We start from the raw sequence: 20,051 nt of genomic DNA on the forward strand, positions 1-20,051 counted from the left end.
AATATATAAATAATCCCATCAACTCCACGCAGTCATCCCCTCCCGATCTCTATCGCCAAATGCAGACGAAAAGAGAATCGTTTGCTCTTTACAATGTAACCATTCCACTCTCATTGGTATGTTAAGAAAATGGAGACATACATGTATATATACATCCTACGTCCTCGCGTTTAATTTTTGGACGCTTTAGTCGCACAGGATGGACTGATGGACTCAATGTTAATTAATTTGCGCCCCAACCCGACAAGCTGTGACACGGGAAAAAAAAAAAACTCGGAAAAATATGTCATGAAACTACCGTTTCATAGCAAATCAGTATTATGGTGATCATACTAAATAGTCATTTTCCATGGGCACAGATTAGATAAATTTCGCTGCCATGAAGTCCAGCTAGTCTCTTGACAGCTTTCTCGCCCGCCCCCCCGACGTATCCATAGCTCAGCCTTATCGCCTTGTAGCTACTGGCGAAAGTTTTAACGTACTGTAAAGTGGATACAGTGTCGTCATATGTAGTCTCGAGTCTGTCGAGAAAAGCACAGTAAACTTTGCTCACTGTGTTTATGTGGTGATTTTTGTGCATTTGAGTAGCATATGATAGGCTCAACATGAAAGAATATGTGATAAAGCCCTTTCCTTTCAGTCGTTAGCTCGTTCACTGCCGCAGCGCTGCTGCGTGACTGCCGGTGTAGGCTGACTATAAATTAGCGTAGCAGTCTAGCAGAACGAATCATCTAAGCATTCTCGGTAGGACGGAGAGTCAGTGAACGGGAAGTGACATAACTCAGTCTTGCCCCCTGCCTGCATGCTGGCTGCTTATTGGCCACACGTGGAAGTGAGTGACAGACGCCCTGATTCTGTTTCCGCTCCCTCCCCTGCCCGCGATGAGGCTGGCGTCTGATTGGTCGTGTGCTATGTCAGTAGACGCTGCCGCTTGCTTAACGCCCTCCCACGCAGATAACAAGGGACCCAACTTCATAGAACGAATCAGTGCAGAAGATGATTAGTTCGGTCTCGTTCACCCAAACAATTCGTTCAAAAAGAACGAATCGTTTACGACCGATACAACACTAGTTGGAGCTCACATTGGGTTGAGTTTGCAGCTCTCCTTTTCACCCAACTCTGTGCGTTTTAAATGGTGATTATCTGGTTAGCTGCCATTGACAGCACGAGATGACCAGACCACTTGAAACCTAATTTCCTCAGGAAACCCTCCCAAGGGATGAACTGAACCCTCAGGGAACCCTACTGAACTGAACTGAACTGAACTGAACTGGTTCGTCTTTTGTACCAGAACAGATCTGGTTCGCTTTTTGTATAGCTATATTTCATAAGTTTTGCAGCTTACGGCAATACTACATAGTGTTAACTTGAGTGTGCCAGAGCGGGGGTCAAACCATTCTCTGCTAAGACAGAGAGCGTGGGGGGGTTGTTGTGTAAAAAAAAAGGAAAAAATATATATTTGAAATATTTAATATGTTAAAGTTTTTAAGCATATATCAAGTAGAACATAATATTTAATCAGACAATGGTTTAAATAAAAAAAGAAGTATGTGAGTAAAGTAAAGTAAAATAAATTAAGGGTCATTCAAGGGCCCCTATGGTCCTGAGGCCGGGGACAACATACCTGGTTGTGTGTATATATATATTACTATCTCTGTCCCCCCTCCCCCGCCTCGTCCATCCATGACTGGGTAGTTTTCCTTTTTGTCGTACAAAATTCCTGCACGTGACCTGTGCGTCGTGTCATTTCCCTCCTATGTTGTATGATATACAGTATGTGTAACTTGACAATGGCCTGAAACAGACAGCCAGAATAACCAAGGAGTGGCTTTGAGAACTGCATATACAGGGTGACCCAAAAAAAAGTTTACACTCAGTTGACTGCTTGTTTAAAAGCCATTGAAACATATCTAAATAGGTTGTCATGCTTAAGTGATTCATTAAGGTCACTCAATGCAGCTGGTAATCTCTCGTCTCTACAATTCCTGTGCTTCTGCTGAAAATGAAGAAAACTTTAGCAGTACCTGAATTGCTGCGTGCCGGTCTGACACCTACTGAGATTGCAGCAAATCTGAGAATATCCAGATGTGCAGTCTACAAAGTTAAAAAGAAGCTGAAAGATACTGGAACAGCCTCACGAGAACCTGGGTCTGGAAGTGCCGATCTGTGCGGACCAAAAAGTTGATTGACAAGGTGATATGTGGCCACCCCAGAGTCCAGATCTCAATCCCCTGGATTATAGCATATGGGCAACTGTGGAGGACAGTGCCTGTAAGAAGCCACAAACTTCTGTGGCAGCCTTGGAGAGGTCCATTGTTAGATCTTGGGAAAAGATGACAGCATCCTACATAAAGAAGACCTGTCAAGCGTTCCGCAGGCGCCTGGAGGCTGTTGTGACACTTAAGGGAGGACACATTGAAAAATAGAGTGTACTGTACATGTTCTTTACAATAATGTATAATTTGTGATTAAATTCCAATTCTAAGCTGAATAAACATGGCATTTAAGTTGTATTATGGCAGTGTAAACTTTTTTTTGGGTCACCCTGTAATGGTTCTGGAGGGGCTTAGCCAGTCTCCAGACTCAAAACCCAAAAGAACATCTTTGGAGGAAGCTCAAACTCACAGTTTCTGTTTCTCAGTGACAGTCCAGAAACCTGATTGATCTAGAGAACATATGTGTTGAGCAGTGACGCAAAATCCCAGCTGCAGTCTGTGCAAACCTGGTGAAAAGTTACAGGAAATGTAATTGTAAAACATAAATTGTAAACAAAGGTGACTGTTCCAAATATTGACATTGGTTTTCTCAGGTGTTCAAATTCTTGTTTGCAGCGGTATAATATAAATCAATTGTTTAGAAAATCGTACACTGTGATTTCTGGATTTTTTTTTTCTTTGGATTGTCTCACTGTGGACAAGCACCTACTGTGAAAATTTCAAACCCGCCCATCATTTTTAAAAGGGAGAACTTGCAAAATTGTAGGGTGTTCAAATACTTATTTTCCTCACTGTATCTGCCAGTGGATTGTAGAACCCCTAGCAAAAAGTATGGAATCACCAGTCTCGGACGAGCACTCACTCAGACATTTAATCATGTGGAACAAACTCAGATAAAAAGCTTGAAAAAATAATGAATTAGTTTAAAAGTGCAACTCTTTAGCATCCAGAAACACTAAAAGAAATGAATAAAAAAACATTGTGGTAGTCAGTAAATGTTACTTTCATCACCTTATCAAGAGTCAAGAATCTGCATTGGACAAGGTGTCAAGAGTCAAGAATCTGCATTGGACAAGGTGATGATGCTGGAACTTTTGTTTGGTGATGTTCCAGTGAGATTTAGAAAGATGACTGCCTGAAGAAAACATCAGAATTCCCTCAGTCCTTGATGATATGGTGCTGCATTTCAGGCAAAGGCACTGGGAGATGGCTGTGGTTAAATCTTCAATAAATGCTTTACATTGACATTTACATTAAATTTTAGACAGCTTTCTTATCCTTTCAATTGAAAATATATTTGTCATTTTCCAAGATGACAATGCATCATGCCACAGAGCTAAAACTGTTAAAGCATTCCTTGGAGAAAGACTCATCCAGTCAATGTCATGGCCTGCAAATAGCCCAGATCTCAACTAGTGTTGTATCGGTCGCGAACGATTCGTTCTTTTTGAACGAATTGTTTTGGTGAACGAGACCGAACTAATCATCATCTGCACTGATTCGTTCTATGAAGGTGGTGCTTGTTCGCTGCGTGGGAGGGCGTTGAGCAAGCGGCAGCGTCTTCTGACATCGCACACGACCAATCAGACGCCAGCCTCATCGCGGGCAGGGGAGGGACCGGAAACAGAATCAGGGCGTTTGTCACTCACGTCCACGTGTGGCCAATAAGCAGCCAGCGTGCAGGCAGGGGGGCAAGACTGAGTTTTGTCACTTCCCGTTCAGTGACTCGGTCCTCCGGTTCCTGACCTAGCTTGCTGCTAACTTGATTTTCCAGTAATGACTATGCGGTGAATGAATCAGAAAATGAAAGGAAATGACTTTGTCACATATTTGTTAACGTGGAGCCTATCAAATGCTGCTCAGACAAAAACACCACACAAATCTAGCGAGCATTGTTTAGAGTAGTACTTTTCTCAACAAACTCGTGACTGCCTATGACGACATACTATCAAATTTACAGTAATTTAAAACACGGGTAGCTACGAGGCAAGCAAAAGCTGAGCTGCGGTCGCGTGACGGCAGTGAAGCGGGCAGAGAACTGTCACTATATGGAGGCTTCATGGCAGCGATATTTACCTCATATGTGCACAGAAAAAAATATTTAGTATGATCACCATAATACTGATTTGCAATGAAACTGTATATACATGTCAATTTTTTCCCGAGTGTTTTTTTTTTTTTTTCGTGTCAGCGTGTCGGGTGTTGGTTGGTTTGACAAATTATGTCAATCCGTCCATCATGTGCTACTCAAGCGCCCAAAACAACGCACGCAGACACGGGAGATGTCGCAATATGTCTACATTTTTCTTAACAGACTAATGAGAGTAGAAAGGCGACATCGTAAAGAGCTAACAATTATTTCTCGTCAGCATTTGACGATCTGAGATGCGGGGACGACAGGGGAGCTGACCGGATTATTTTATTTATTAATACCAGTGCAAAAATTCAACACGATCATCTTAATACTAAAAAACAAAAATACAACAGAGCGAGATGTAAATATGATGTGTTGGTCGTTCCATATTCAGAAATTAAACTTTCGATGTATTTTTATTTTCGTGACAGCAAACATGCTGTATACGTGATTGTATGTGTGATCAAGAACCTGCTAAAGAAAGTCCGTGCGCCCCCGCCCCCTACTCCCCTCACAAAAGGAAAATGTTTAACCGTGTCCTAAATTGAAATGCAAGCACGAGCCATGACTTTGAGCCCATAGAACTAGGACAGACGACGCGGAAGTTCTCCCTCGCTTTTGCAGCAGCAGGAGGGAGACGAGGCTGTCTGTGAAAGCAGAATGATACCGCCTGTCACTCATTTCTGAAACTACGACGAGTGGTCAATGTGGAAGAGAGGGAGGGACCAAGCAATGTCACTTCCCGTTCAGTTATACTGCGAAGCGGTCTTTGGTGATTCGTTCGGCAACGTCACTTCCCGTTCAGTAACCGAACGATTCGTTTGGGCGGGGAGGGAGATGAGCGATTCGTTGAACGATTTGTTTGAACGAATCTTTTTACTGAACGAACCGGAATGGATTCGTTTGCTCAAGTGAACGACAAATCTCGTCACTAATCTCAACCCTATTGAAAACCTGTGGTGGAAATTGAAAAAAATGGTCCACAGCAAGGCTCCGACCTGCAAGGATGATCTGGCAACTGTAATCAATAAGAGTTGGCACCAAATTGATGAAGAATACTCATCAAGTCCATGCCTCAGAGACTGCAAGCTGTCATAAAAGCCAGAGGTGGTGCTACTAAATACTAGAGATGTGTTTTGATTGTTATTTCTTTGTTTGTTTCTCATGATTCTATATTTTTTTCCTCAGAATGGAGTGATTCCATATATATATATTTCCCTGCACTTGCTCTATAAAAGAATCATTTACTGACCACCACAATGTTTTTATTCATTTCTTTTAGTGTTTCTGAATGCTAAAGAGTTGAGGTTTTTGTTTTTTTCAAGCTTGTTCTACATGATAAAATGTCTGAGTGAGGACTGGTGATTCCATACTTCTTGCTAGTGGTTGTAGATGCCTGGGCTGATATATCAGTTTCAACTGTGAGTTTTCAGCAAGGCAGGAATTGTCACTGAACTGCCAGAAAACAGCTGTAACACTGACTTGATTGATGGCGACTTTGACGAGGCAAGTTGGATGCCATACTTGCCCGACTGTTCAATTCAGACACTGAAGAAGAAGGATTTAAAAATTCATGGATGATGAATGAACTTATAGGTGAGCATTATAATGCTGTGAGCACTATATTGAGGTGCGCTGCGCATTATAATGAGGCGTGCAATATAGTGCGGAAAATAGGGTAATCTCAAATTATTTGAACCATTTCAAGGTTGCCTGTTGTGTTAAACTTTTGACCCCAACCAAAACTGTAAGGGCGCATCATGTGTATGATGCTTTATAGTACACTCAGTCGACACACGATAGGCTGCTTTGAAGCCTTTGACAGCAGCTTTGATTTTTACAGCATTAATATCACTGAGTAGGCTTTCTAAAGACAGTCTAAGGCTTTGAGAAACAGAATTCACACCAGCAGATGGATTTGGCCACGGAGAAGGGCAAGATCACCCAATAATTTCAGTTAAAAAAACAACAACTACATTAGGATCCACTACAGTAAGTGCCTCTAAGAGTAATTTCACAGTCACAGATGTTATTTGCATTTCACTTTATTTTTTCAATTTGTTTAAATGCAAAGTTGTGCTTTAAACATAAAAAAAATAGTCTTAACAGTTATACTTCAAATATATATTTGATGAAAATGTCATATCACCTCCAAGTAAGTCCTCTTTTGGATGTTGTGATAGTGGCAGTGATCATAAACAATGAAAATATCTAATACACAAAGCATCAAATCACAGAAGTGTTTTTTGTTATTTAACCATTTTAAGTGAAAGACTAATCATTTTGAATGTTAATAATATCTGACAGCTCACCAGGGTAGAGGTCACTTAGTATTCTGACCGTCAAACACATCTCTATATCAAAGTAAAAGATTATTTGTTCACTACACTACACAACACAGTTCACAGTGTCATCTGTAGCAGCTTTTCAGGTTTGTGATTCTTTTTCATAATTCTAGGTTGTGAATCAAAGCTATTTTAATGCTTCCGAACAGAAATGTGAGGTTCAAAGACTAGAAACAGAATTAAGATCTTATGGTTCATGTTTTAGATGAGTGCCTTTGTGATGGCTGTGTGATTGTTGAATGTTCATTCAGTGTCATTTGGAAACATTTAAAAGAATATCTTCAATACATCTCAATACAGCTGTGAAAAAATGTACAAACAAAACATTATCAGCCTATACACGGTATGCCTAAATACTGTTAGTGTGTGTGGATTGATTGTTGGTACAGTGTCTATTGAGTGGAGTCTCACAAAGATCCTGCCTTTGAAAGAGTAAGATATGCCAAACGTCAATGGTATGTCATTCTACATCAAAACCCTTCCAAAGGAGTTTTTAAATTTATTAGTCAATCACCAAATAATTAAAATAAAGTGAGATGAGGATTACGTGAGAGACAATGCTCCCCATCAATCATCCAATGTACAACACTTAATTGTTGTGTCAAAAGACAACCATCCTTATAAATTAATAATTTAAATAATGAAAAGTGCTATGAACAGGTGATTGATTACCTCATTCTTATACAGGAAAATACTTAACATATCCGCTAGTTTTTAATTGACTTGAACATGTATTTTATTCATATTAAAAGTGCAGTATACAGTATTACCCCTAGAAAAAGTATGGAATCACCAGTCTCGGACAATCTCTCACTCAGACATTTTATCAAATAGAACAAACTCAGATAAAAAGCTAGAAAAAATAATGAATTAGTTCAAAAGTGCAACTCTTCAGCATTCAGAAACACTACAAGAAATGAATAAAAAACATTGTGGTGATGAGTAAATGTTACTTTAATAGAGCAAGTGCAGGGAAATAAAAATAGAATCACTCCATTCTGAGGAAAAATATATGGAATCATGAGAAACAAACAAAGAAATAACAATCAAAACACATCTCTAGTATTTAGTCACACCACCTCTGGCTTTTATGACAGCTTGCAGTCTCTGAGGCATGGACATGATGAATATTCTTCATCAATTTGGTGCCAACTCTTATTGATTGCAGTTGCCAGATCATCCTTGCAGGTCGGAGCCTTGCTGTGGGCCATTTTTTTCAATTTCCACCACAGGTTTTCAATAGGGTTGTGATCTTGGCTATTTGTAGGCCATTACATTGACTGGATGAGTCTTTCTCCAAGGAATGCTTTAACACTTTTAGCTCTCTGGCATGATGCATTGTCATCTTGGAAAATGACAAACATATTTTCAATTGAAGGGATAAGAAAGCTGTCTAAAATTGCAATGTAAACTTGTGCATTTATTGAAAATTTAACAACAGCCATCTCCCCAGTGCCTTTGGCTGACATGCAGCCTCGTATCATCAAGGACTGAGGGAATTTTAATGTTTTCTTCAGGGAGTCATATTTGTAAATCTCACTGGAACGGCACCAAACAAAAGTTCCAGCATCATCACCTTGTCCAATGCAGATTCTTGACTCTTGACACTTTGTCCAATTCAGATTCTTAACTCTTTGTGAATGCTAAAGAGTTGCACTTTTGAACTAATTAATTTTTCAAGCTTTTTATCTGAGTTTGTTCTACATAATAAAATGTCTGAATGAGTGCTCGTCCGAGACTGGTGAGTCCATACTTTTTGCTAGGGATTGTATAAGAATAGGAAAATGGTGTCATCCAATAACTCAACTCTGAAAACTGTTGATAGACCATTAAACAAGGGCATGTGTATTCTATGTTACAGGGACATGGAAATTTTGCATGCAGCCTAGTCCAGTGATGGCTGCTCCCAGTATGCACTTTGTCCCAGCGAATCATCGGAATCTCCAGCCAAGTTCAGGTCGTGCAACACCACAGACAATGGGGAGTTTTACACCCCTATCCTGGCTGAAGAGGTGAGGAAAAATCTATCCAGGATGTCAAATGGCACGGCCCCGGGACCAGAAAGGGTCAGCAAACAGGCTTTGCTAGACTGGGACCCACAGGGTGAGCAACTGGCGAGGCTGTACACAGCATGACTGGCACATGGTGTCATTCTCCGTGTCTTCAAGGAGTGCAGGACTTAATAACTGGTAGAAACAAAATTTCAAATGCCAGGTTGATTTTTCGACACGGTTTTTGAAAGAGTCGGTTAACGAACTAAAAAAAAAAGCAGATAAAGGTCAGAATGCTGCCCACTGGAGATGTGCAAGGCTGTCTGCGTAAACTAGAAACTCTCTTGCGAGTCATAAAGTACCCTGTACAACGGACTTTCCATTGGAGACCCCTCAGCTTTTCTGTCAGTACTGGGCTTCAGTCTCACCACATTCTCTCCACCATTTACTGAGCAAATAGTGGCAGCTGGATTGGAGCTGACAGGCAAAAGTGACCTCCGATTCACTGACACACTTTATAAGGTTCTGCGAGATATCTTTCACTATAAGCCTATTGTTTCCAAGTAACAGTTTTTGGAGAGTGGTTTTGCACAAAGAAAGATTTCTACGCTTTGTGACATCATTGGCTTGGTTCTGAAGAGACACAATGAACTGAAAAAGCCCAGAGTTAGAGATTCTGTGTCACACAAGGACACCAGAAAGGAAGACCATCCAAATCTGACTAAGCCAGATACCTTTGGTAACAAGACTTTTGTAGTAGATCACATGCAAAAAGACCACTCCTTAGTCATGTTAGAGTGTTGTACAGGCCTTGCATGATGAAGTACACTCAAATATGAAGTATACTGAAAATGGAAATGCAAATGAGACAGACCAGAAGCAAGAGGAGACTTACATAATAGAGCAAAGACTTTCTGTAATGGAAACTCAAATTGAAAATCTTCTGAGTGGTTTTCAAATGTTCCGTGTCTTGGAAGACCATCTGGAGGAGCTAGTGAGATGGAGCGACACAAAAGAAGCAAAGGAAGAAGAAATGATCACAATATCAAGAAAGACCTGGGATAATCTAAATGGTAGAATATCATTGTTGGAAACCAAATTGGAACTGGGACTAGCAAAGTCAAGTGATCCTCTTTGAGCTCCATATCTGATGCTTCCAATTGTGATGTAAACAGATTCAAGAGGATCACTAATATGTTGAAGAGTAACTAAACTCTGATGAAGACTATAGACTCATGTACAACACCCTACAAAAAGACACAAATACTTTAAATATTCAGAGGGACTTTAAGTTTCCTCATCAATGTGTCATTAAATCTAGTTTATTTTTGTTCTTGGCCTTTGCCAACAAGTGGAGAGGTATGTTAATCCTTCTTTGAGGCAGTGGTTGGGTTTGAATCCAAGCCTCTCTTTGGACTGCCATGTTTTTCCCAACACTTGCATGCGGTATCTCTAGGTATTATGGTTTTCTCCCACATTCTAAAAGCATGCATGGTAGGTTAAACAAAGAATTAAAATTGAATGGTTATTAATGTTTGTCTAGGTATAGAGTGGGGCAAATAAGTATTTAGTCAACCAACAATTGTGCAAGTTCTCCTACTTGAAAAGATTAGAGAGGCCTGTAATTGTCAACATGGGTAAACCTCGATTTTTAAAGAATTTATTTCCAAAGTAGAGTGGAAAATAAGTATTTGGTCACCTACAAACAAGCAAGATTTCTGGCTGTCAAAGAGGTCTTAACTTCTTCTAACGAGGCTCCACTCGTTACCTGTATTAATGGCACCTGTTTTACGTCATTATCGGTATAAAAGACACCTGTCCACAACTTCAGTCAGTCACACTCCAAACTCCACTGCGGCCAAGACCAAAGAGCTGTCGAAAGACACCAGGGACAAAATTGTAGACCTGCACCAGGCTGGGAAGACTGAATCTGCAATAGGTAAAACGCTTGGTGTAAAGAAATCAACTGTGGGAGCAATTATTAGAAAATGGAAGACATACAAGACCACTGATAATCTCCCTCGATCTGGGGCTCCATGCAAGATCTCACCCTGTGGCGTCAAAATGATAACAAGAACGGTGAGCAAAAATCCCAGAACCACACGGGGGGACCTAGTGAACGACCTACAGAGAGCTGGGACCACAGTAACAAAGGCTACTATCAGTAACACAATGCGCCGCCAGGGACTCAAATCCTGCCCTGCCAGACGTGTCCCCCTGCTGAAGCCAGTACATGTCCAGGCCCGTCTGCGGTTCGTTAGAGAGCATATGGATGATCCAGAAGAGGACTGGGAAAATGTATTATGGTCAGATGAAACCAAAATAGAACTTTTTGGTAGAAACACAGGTTCTCGTGTTTGGAGGAAAAACAATTCTTAATTGCATCCGAAGAACACCATACCCACTGTGAAGCATGGTGGTGGAAACATGCTTTGGGGCTGTTTTTCTGCAAAGGGACCAGGACGACTGATCTGTGTAAAGAAAAGAATGAATGGGGCCATGCATCGAGAGATTTTTGAGTGAAAATCTCCTTCCATCAGCAATGGCATTGAAGATGAGACGTGGCTGGGTCTTTCAGCATGACAATGATCCCAAACACACAGCCAGGGCAACAAAGGAGTGGCTTCGTAAGAAGCATTTCAAGGTCCTGGAGTGGCCTAGCCAGTCTCCAGATCTCAACCCCATAGAAAATCTGTGGAGGGAGTTGAAAGTCCGTCATGCCCAACGACAGCCCCAAAACATCAATGCTCTAGAGCAGTACTTCTCAAATAGTGGGGCGCGCCCCCCTGGGGGGGCGCAGAGCAATGCCAGGGGGGGCGCATGTGACCTCGGTGAACATGTTTTATGTGGGTTTTTTTTTTTTTTTTTTTTTTTTGCCGTACTGGAATAAAGTGTACTTGCACATCCACTCAGTAGGTGGCAGTGGCGCTCTCATTTTCAGAGTGCGCGCAGTATTTTTGAACTAAGGAAGAGCACTGAGCACACACAGACAACAGATATGAAGAGCAGTGTGCCACCGCCGTTTTCGAAAGCCGTTTTCCGACCGGACTCACTCACGCAGCGACCCACTGTCTTGTCCGGTTCTCACGTCGCCGCCCGAGAAGTGCCATTTTCGGCTTGGGATCGTCACGACGACTGCCCTCACCTACGGTTCTACCTCGGCCGCCGTGAATGCGCTTTTTTCGTGCCGTTTGCCTTTTAGATTTGACTTTTAATACAGTGGGTGATGATGAAAGACCACTGTTTACTGTGTCTAAAAATAATTATAGCAGACAGCAAGAAGCCAAATCAATCATTGTTAAGCCGCTTGATTTTTTCAGTGAAAACGTGCCGTATATTGCCAACAATCGTCCTGCTTTGTCAGTGTTATATCAGTAAGCCAGTGAGCATTGTTAGCATGCTAATTGAAAAATAACTCCACATCATTGCAAAGGAGGTAAATACTGTGAGCAGCAAAAATAAAAACTGTCCTGTCCAAGCACACTTTTTTCCCCCCTTTTATTCAGATTTGTTTTTTCGGTCAAATTTTTTGGCACATTGTCCTCATGAGTGAATGTTTCTAATCAATTTTAATTTGGTATTATTTACTGATTTTATTACATTTTATTTTTCTGTATCAAATGGTCAAAAATGTACCTTGAGTGTATTTTTTAGTTTGGATGTGAATTTTTTTTTTAATTCAGGCAAATTGATGCACATCAAGTCTTCTCTGTTACAAACAAAACAATGTTTATAATAAAGTTATACTTTATTATAAGTTGATCTATGTTACTTTTTTTCTTTATTAGAAAAAAAGGACACAATGTTAGGCAGATGCGTATTTATAATAGTAATTTTATAGACAAATGATACTATTTACAGTGGCGGCAGAGAGTTTGGGGGGGCGCGAAACATTTACGTCTTCCTTGGGGGGGCGTGACAGAAAATAATTGAGAAGCACTGCTCTAGAGGAGATCTGCATGGAGGAATGGGCCAAAACACCAGAAACAGTGTGTAAAAAGCTTGTGAAGAGTTACAGAAAACGTTTGGCCTCCGTTATTGCCAACAAAGGCTACATAACAAAGTACTGTAATTTCCCGAATATAAGGCGCTCCCGTGTATAATGCGCACCCCAAATTTACTTGTAAAATCTAGGGAAAATTATTTTACCCGTTTATAACGCGCACCCTAATTTTAGCACCAATTAACAGAAGAATACAAGAAAACAGAGCTCGTGTACAGATACAAAAATGTCAATTTACTGACTGGTGAAGCACAGCACAAGCATAGCATATTGGTAGTTCAAAACATTACCATAAACTGACAATATTTACGGTAATATGATTTGACAACTTCTCCAACTTACCAGAATCTAGGAGAAAACAAAACAGATGTGACTTTTCTTTTAAAGGCTGCTGTATAAGTTGCTCGTTTCATCATGATGAATAAATGTTTCTTCCATGGATTGATACGGTAAAATGAAAGTGACAACGTAAGTTGGAAATCCGAGAGAGCACATTGCTGTCGATACGACAGTAACAATAGAAACTTGTTATTTGGGTTTGAGTTTCCCGAGGGACAGATATAGTTGACGGACACACACAGGAAGTCTTGTGTTGTTACGTTTGTTATGGTCCGAGTTGCGGAGCTGCAATAAACGTTGACTCAAATGAGTCCAAGAAACTAAATTCTGTGCTTTATGAAGAGTGAAAAAAGCAGAATTTAACACAGACGAAATCATTCGGCCGATCAGAGTGAAGTATTACCGAAACAAAATGGTGACGTCATGTACCGTAATGGTCGGCAACGGATCGCCGCATACGTTTCTTCAACACAATGTGGCCGCGTCAATAAAAAAAAAAAAAATCTGTTTATATATACAGTGGGGAGAAAAAGTATTTGATACACTGCCAATGGGTTTTCCCATTGACTGTGTATCAAATACTTGTTCTCCCCACTGTATATATATATATAATATATTTCTGTCTCCATCCATGTACCCGTTACAAGTTGATTTTGGGGGGAAAAAGTGTGCGTTATATTCGGAAAATTACGGTATTGAGATGAACTTTTGGTATTGACCAAATACTTATTTTCCACCATGATTTGCAAATAAATTCTTTAAAAATCCAACAATGTGATTTTCTGTTTTTTTTTTCCACATTCTGTTTCTCATGGTTGAGGTTTAATCATGTTGACAATTACAGGCCTCTCTAATATTTTCAAGTAGGAGAACTTGCACAATTAGTGGTTGACTAAATACTTATTTGCTCCACTGTATATGCTATGTGATTGTATATGTAGTTGTACATTTAATTGCACATATTCACATTGTTCACAGAACTGTCCACCTTTTTAAATGTACTTTTGGACATTTAACAGGTTCGTATTTGCAGGATTTTTCTTTCACTCAGCCATGGTTAATATACAGAAATTAATTGAAAATTGTTAATCATTTGTTTACAATTTCACTTAAGTTTCCTTGACCTTTTACAGTTTACTTTTTTCTTCATCTTTTTCGGGCTGGGTACGGTCATGGGCTGGCGTTGGAGGGACATGAAAATATATTGTGATCCTCAAATGCTGCTCAATCTTCACGACTTGATGAGGCAAGGTACAACAACAACCCTCAGGCAGTAGACAGCTAGAATAGGGGCTAGAATGACTGTTCTTACACAAGACAGTTACATGCAGCCACTTTCCCAGCACACTGAGACACTTGCAGCTATCCATGGTCAGGTAACATAAAATACATTCATTGATGAATGACATTATTACCCCATAGTTTTACAAAATGCAGAGTAGTCACTTTAAATATTTTATTTTGAACTAATATTTGAATACACATGTATGTATATATGACAGTGGAGCCTCATGATGCGAGGACCAAGCTTATAACGTGAATGTGTTCGTATCATTAATGTATTTTCTCCATCAGAAATAAATCTAGTTAATGCATGCAACATTACCCATGTTTTATTATGATGTTCGAGGGGAAAAACAATGCTGTCTCTTTTTATTCCGAAAATAAAATAAAAAAAAAATAACGCCTATCCAAATTTGGGGACTATTTTTTTAGGTCACCCTGTATGTGTTTGGTTGCGTTTTTCCATTAAAAAAAGGCTCTTTGTCTGTTAAACCTTCAAATCATAGACTTCACAATGTATTGACGCGACATGGGGCGTTAAATATGGGGCCCGCATTGTTGGCGAGGCCGTCAAAGAGCTTTTTTGTCTGAAAATTATTCTGAATAAATGCTTAAAACCCTGAATTCTTTTTAGATATGGAGGTAAAACGGTCTCGATTCTTGGTTAAAAGCAAAAAAAAAAATGTACAGTTAGCGTATTGTATTAGTATTCTTTTTAAAAGCGAAAAAAAAAAAAAGTGCAGTTGGCATTTACGTAAATCTGTCGAAGTACAATGCTAGTCTGTTAGTGAATGTAGCTAGCGGTCGCCTGATGTAAACGGCTTTTCCCAGAGGAAAAGAAAATCTGAAAAGAGATCTCCAAAATATCTCATTTATTTCTCCTAGACAGCTGTGAGATCTGTGTGACGCCAAACTGAGACTAAGGTTTATTTCTCCTGTGTCTCAGTTTTTTCTCTGGAGCAATAAAATGCACTAAATCTCAATTTAGTCTCCTTTTAAGTTTCAGAAGAGATCTCAACGAGCTCTCATATAATTCTCAGAGTTTCTCAACTTTTGTGTCTATTTGTGATCTCAGGCAGAGAAATCAGAGAGATCTCTCGATGAGCTCAGTCTACTCTTATCACAACTTCCGTTCATGCATCTCATTCTGAACTCAGACAGAGCAAATGAAGAGCTCTCCACAAGCACTCGTTGGATTCTCAGGCAATGCAAATTTATTTTTATAGTATAGCATAATTCAACACAAAGCAATTCAAAGTGCTTTACATCACATGAACAACCACGATCAGAGATAAAATGATTTAAAAAAATTAAAAACATAGTTCAAAAGAAATTTATAACAAAGACAATGAAAAGTCAATGATAAAAAAACTGTTGAATATTCTATTAGCAGCTTCTAAGAAATCTATTTCTAGGAAATTAAAAAAAAAAAAATCAACTGTTGAGGAATGGATAGATATTGTACATGAAATTTACATCATGGAAAAGCTGTCATTTTAACTTAAATTAGAGATTGATGCATTTTATTTCATATGGTCCAAATGGACAAACGTGAAACCAATTAGAATGGATTTCAATTGATGCTCAACAGAGAAAGTACCTCCTTACTTTTTGGGGGGTAAGAAAACAATATCAGATGTGCTCCCAAATGTTTTAAGTTGCTGTATGTTGTTTATTTATGTACTTTTTAATTAATTTATTATTTATTTAATTTCTTTGTTGTTGTTGTTTCCGTTAAAAAAGTAATGTATCGAGAAATGGACTATCGTCATTCACTGTTGTAAGTACAATGTACAGTATATTATTGTTGAGAATCTAAATGAAATTAAAAAAGAAAAAAAAAAAGAATTGAAACAGGCAATAAAATTATACTTAAAATGAATAAAAAGCAAATTGCTTGAAGGTTAAAATATATAGACCGTTATGGATATGCTGTGATAAACAAAATCGTTTTTAGTCCTGATTTAAAAGGAGCTAACAGTTTGAGTACACTTCAGACCTTCAGGTAACTTGTTTCAGAGGTGAGGAGCATGATACTAAATGCTTCCTCACCCTGCTTGGTTCTTGTTCTTGGAACATACAACAGATCGGTTCCAGATGACCTTAGGGGTCTCTATGATTCTTTTGGTCCAAGGCCATGAAAGTGTTTTATAGACGAGCAGTATCAATTTCTAGTCTGTCCTTTGACTCACTGGAAGCCAGTGTAATGATTTCCAAAACTGGTGTAATGTGGTCCAGTTTCCTTGTACTGTATTTGTAAGGACTCTGGCAGCAGCATTCTGTACTAGCTGCAGCGTCCTGACTGATTTAAAAAAAAAAAAAAAAAAAAATCAAGACCTGTAAATATACTGCTGCAATAGTCCAATCTCCTGAAAATGAACCGCACAATCAAACTTATCTGTATCCTCTATAGAGGAGCAATATTCATGCTTTACTGGTGTCAGAAATGGAGCTGCAGGGTCAATGAAGTTGGGGATGACGGGATAAAAAAGCATAGATAGTTCATAAATATGATTTTACATATAGAAGTGCACAAAATATGGTATGCAATTTATTCAGAATGAAAAGGGTTATAGTAATTGAATAATTATAAAGTATATTATATATGAAGAGATAGTTATTATATATAAAGAGAAATTGATTAACATATAGTTAGAAAAAAATCAATAATCATAATGAAAACGATCACGGTGGTACATTTACAAACCGGTAGGTACAAAATGCACAAAGGAAAACTCTTACTGACGTGTAATAATGTTACCCTTCTAAAATTGTTATTATGATGGTGTTATAAGGTCATTAAATTTCATAAAAACGAAATAATATGATATTGAATTAATTAAGACGTAAACATTTCAGTTAGCTTAAATTAAAATGAAAACAAGGCTTTAAAAACTCCAAGAACTGAAAATGTATTGTATATTAATAAAGCCAAATAAACTCAATTTATGAAATTTTTTTTAAATGTATTTATTTATTTTTATTAGCCTTATGTAGTCATGCGTATATAAATAACATTTTTGTAAATTAATTCTTACTTAAAATGCAGCTGAAACCACTCAGCGTTGACCGGCGCTGCAGCGCTGTTTTCTTCATGCACTGTCAAGCTGTATGTGGCGCGAAACACTGTGAACTTTCAACCCTGAAGATAATGCAGACCTAACGTCTACATTGGAAGAAAGCGCCATCAGTCACAAATGCTGCTTCGTCATTGGTTAACTCATAAGGGGGAGGCTGACCTAACGACGTCAAGTCGTACTACTCATGAAGTTGGTGTCAGGAAGAATGGAGGAAGAAACCGTTTCAGGACAAAAAAGAGGGTAAGTAACATCTTTGTCGAACGGAATTTGGGTATAATTTATATGGCTTGTGTTTATGCTAGTTCTGATAGTTTTTTTTTCTTTTTGGGGGGGGGAACTGGTCGGCAATAAGTGGCAAATAGTGAAGCTAGCTAGCTAGCTTGGGGGGCCATGAATTTACTGAAGTAAATATATTCATGTAAAAATATTAACTTTGGAATTATTTCTACAAACAGTGGCCCTAGACAGTCTTGGAGTTACATAAATTGTGTACAATTGGAACATCTTCTCATTGCAGTGAGACCCATTTTCTCTAGCTTCATGCAACGAGTTTACATTGGGGTGACCAAAGGTGGATAGAGTAGGCAAAAATGTCACTCATGTAAGAGTAGCATTACTTCAAAATAATATCATTTTTCTTTTTTTATTTATTTATTTTTTAACAATTGTATTTTTTTTCCTGAGCGCAACATTATCTGTATGAACTGTTGTTTTAATGATACTGTAAAATAATCCATTGCATAACCACATTAAGCCAAAGGGGGGGAAAAATCGTTGAATTCCAATGAGAAAAAAAAAATCTATAAATGAGGCATTATTCGTCCAAAGAGCATGTGTGCCCTCTGGTGGAGAAAATAGTTCCTAGTTTTAATAGTGAAGAGTTCCTTCATAATTACTCATTTGAAATTAAAAGGATCATATCGCCGGTTTTCCATGGTCAATTATCTGCTCAATGCCCCACTCCCGCTCTCCTTCAATCTCCCGACCCCTGCGCTCGCTGGTTTGTTTTCTCTGAGCTCTATGTTTGACACACACGTTACAATTGTGCCATGAAGCCAGACAGCTGGCGGAAGTACACCGATCGGCTGAATTGGACGGGAGAAGGATGACTTCTTTGGAAACAGCCAAGGGAGATTATTCTTGGCAAAATAAATGTTGCATGTTGAAAAACATCTGGGAAGCCTATCTGAATTTGTGTCTCTGGATATGGAGATTATTTTGTAGTATAACGGAATATTCTATCCATACAGAGAAGGCATACTTTAAAACTAGTTATAAGGCATCTTTGAGTAAATTCTGTGTATCATTTAAGTACCCCGAGGACATGCTGCTCTGCCTATTTTTTGGGAAATCAAAATATGGTCACCCTATTAACATTAAAAACTTGAGACATAGGGAATTGAGAAGGTGCATCTTTTCACGATATATTAGCAATAAAACGTTTTTTTTTTTAGGAGCAGTGTACAGGAAAGAAGAGCCCAACAACTTGTCCAATAAAAGTGCAATTCTTACAGAAATCTTAACATCATGGATCATCATGGATTTTTACTTTAATGTCTCTTTGTTTTACGATGATTGGTATGGGGGATTTTAAATGATATTTTTCAGTCCTTCGGTGGTCTAATATGGTTAAATGAACACAATGTGTGTATCTAAAGATATTAAGAAGTTGCTGTACCAAATTATGAGATGTGATGACAGTGTAAAACCAAATAAGACATTGAACCACTTTTTAAAATTAAAATGTATTATATTTCACAGATTGAATGGCCCAGCAGGAAATAATAAAAAAGAGATGCCCAAAAGAGCGCGATACCCACCGAAGAAGATGAGCTTTTATGACCCAGACTTACCCAGAGATGACCAAGGTGGTAATTGAGTTATTATCTTACTACACGGCTTATCTAATTTTTAAAGTGATTATTTTTAACTTGCATTGGACACTATAATAACCATTTTGTTTATTAGTGTCTGATCACTGGGATTATTATCAATATTGGCAGTTCAGGGAACAAATATTGATTTACAGGATTTTTAAAAAAAGAAATGTCTAGAAAAGGGAGCGTAACATCCCTTGAAACTATATTTTGGTGACAGAATTTTGCAACTCCATTCGTACAATTATCTCTACATGGGGGGGGGGGTGATTGATTGATTTAAAGATGTTCTTTTAAAATCAAAATTATCTCGTTGAGGATAAGCGACTCAGAACATGGGGGGGAAAAATTCCATTATAGGCATCAGTTTGCAAAAAGCTTTTTAATTGTTGCGACCTGCAGACCTCTATTACTACTTGATTGCAATTTTAGACTTTATTCTTTAAAATGTTTTGACAATTTTCTGAACTGTTTTAGCTGCTCATTATTTGAAATGAGAAAAAGTAAAAAATACAATGAAATGCATTTGATATATAGATTTGATTTGCAAATGAATTTTTCAACCGGCCTCGAAAAATTTTCCGTTCGCATGTGAACGCTGATTTTTCACACACAAAAAAAAGTCATCATTGGGGCATCAAAAATTCTGGGATGATGAGTGGCATAAAAGTTGTATACAGAATTTGGGCTGGGGGGGGGAATTACGGTCCCTTGGAAATTTGCCAAAAACTTTCCATTCATTTTTAATGGGATGCCACGTCCTAATTTCTAATTCACTTGTA

General features: G+C 38.7%; 1 pseudogene; it reads left to right on the top strand.

Annotated features, from left to right (window-relative positions):
* The first annotated feature begins 6,207 nt into the window (after positions 1-6,207).
* Positions 6,208-14,628, top strand: LOC130924586 (centrosomal protein of 44 kDa-like; annotated as a pseudogene).
* The last annotated feature ends 5,423 nt before the right edge of the window (positions 14,629-20,051 follow it).

The sequence above is a fragment of the Corythoichthys intestinalis genome, chromosome 11 (assembly GCF_030265065.1).
Source record: "Corythoichthys intestinalis isolate RoL2023-P3 chromosome 11, ASM3026506v1, whole genome shotgun sequence".
Taxonomy (NCBI): Eukaryota; Metazoa; Chordata; class Actinopteri; order Syngnathiformes; family Syngnathidae; genus Corythoichthys; species Corythoichthys intestinalis.